The sequence below is a fragment of the Arachis hypogaea genome, chromosome 18 (assembly GCF_003086295.3).
Source record: "Arachis hypogaea cultivar Tifrunner chromosome 18, arahy.Tifrunner.gnm2.J5K5, whole genome shotgun sequence".
Lineage (NCBI taxonomy): Eukaryota > Viridiplantae > Streptophyta > Magnoliopsida > Fabales > Fabaceae > Arachis > Arachis hypogaea.
In genome coordinates this window covers 33,628,739-33,630,414 of record NC_092053.1, presented here as the reverse complement: position 1 = coordinate 33,630,414, position 1,676 = coordinate 33,628,739, and the positions used below count along the sequence as shown (strand labels likewise).

The window sequence follows — 1,676 nt, the reverse complement described above, 5'->3', positions numbered from 1 at the left end:
CATCAGTTCTTAGCTGAATTCTCGCAAATCTGTGACACTGTCAAGACCAATGGGGTTGATCCTGAGGTCTACAGACTTATACTCTTCCCTTTTTCTGTAAGCGATAGAGCTAGGACATGGTTGGACTCACAACCTAAAAAAAGCTTGAACTCTTGGAAAAAGCTAGTTAATGCCTTCTTGGCAAAGTTCTTTCCACCTCAAAAATTGAGTAAGCTTAGAGTGGAAGTCCAAACCTTTAGGCAGAAGGAAGGTGAATCCCTCTATGAAGCTTGGGAAAGATACAAGCAATTGATCAGAAGGTGTCCTTCTGACATGCTTTCTGAATGGAGCATCATATGTATCTTCTATGATGGTCTGTCTGAACTGTCCAAGATGTCATTGGACAGCTCTGCTGGAGGATCTCTTCATCTGAAGAAGACGCCTACAGAAGCTCAGGAACTCATTGAGATGGTTGCAAATAACCAATTCATGTACACTTCTGAAAGGAATCCTGTGAATAATGGGGCAAGTCAGAAGAAAGGAGTTCTTGAGATTGATACTCTGAATGCCATATTGGCTCAGAATAAAATATTGACCCAACAAGTCAATATAATTTCTCAGAGTCTGTCTGGAATGCAAGCAGCAACAGGCGGTACTAAGGAAGCTTCATCTGAAGAAGAAGCTTATGACCCTGAAAACCCAGCAATGGAAGAGGTGAATTACATGGGAGAACCCTATGGAAACACCTATAATCCTTCATGGAAAAATCATCCAAACATTTCATGGAAGGATCAACAGAGACCTCAATAAGGCTTCAACAACAGTAATGGTGGAAGAAACAGGTTTAGCAATAGCATGCCTTTTCCATCATCTTCTCAGCAACAGACAGAGAATTCTAAGCAGAGCCACTCTGACTTAACAACTATAGTCTCTGATCTAATCAAAACCACTCAAAGTTTCATGACTGAAACAAGGTCCTCCATTAGAAATTTAGAGGAACAAGTGGGTCAGCTGAGTAAGAAAATTACTGAACTCTCTCCTAGTACTCTCACAAGCAACACAGAAGAGAATCCAAAGAGAGAATGCAAGGCCATAAAGACGTCTCACATGGCCGAACCTGGAGATGAGGAAGAGGCAGTGATTTCTACTGAGGAAGACCTCAATGGATGTCCACTGGCCTCCAAGGAGTTCCCTAATGAGGAACCATGGGAATCTGAGGCTCACACTGAGGCCATAGAGATTCCATTGAATTTACTCCTGCCATTCATGAGCTCTGATGAGTATTCTTCCTCTGAAGAGGATGAAGATGTTACTAAAGAGCAAGTTGCTAAGTACTTTGGAGCAATCATGAAGCTAAACGCCAAGTTATTTGGTAATGAGACTTGGGAGAATGAACCTCCATTGCTCACTAAAGAACTGGATGACTTGACTAGGCAGAAATTACCTCTGAAGAGACAAGATCCTGGAAAGTTCTCAATACCTTGTACCATAGGCACCATGACCTTTGAGAAGGCTCTGTGTGACCTAGGGTCAAGCATAAACCTCATGCCTCTCTCTGTAATGGAGAAGCTAGGGATCATTGAGGTACAAGCTGCAAGAATCTCACTGGAGATGACAGACAATTCAAAGAAACAAGCTTATGGACTTGTAGAGGATGTCTTGGTAAAGGTTGAAGGCCACTACATCCCTACTGATTT

The 1,676-nt window shown here is 42.3% G+C and overlaps 1 non-coding gene across 1 annotated transcript; it reads right to left on the bottom strand.

The window, feature by feature from the left end:
* Positions 1–210: 210 nt before the first annotated feature.
* Positions 211–318, bottom strand: LOC112774255 (small nucleolar RNA R71). Its single transcript, XR_003188751.1, has one exon. It is a non-coding gene; the product is annotated as a small nucleolar RNA R71 (small nucleolar RNA).
* Between the last annotated feature and the right edge of the window lie 1,358 nt (positions 319–1,676).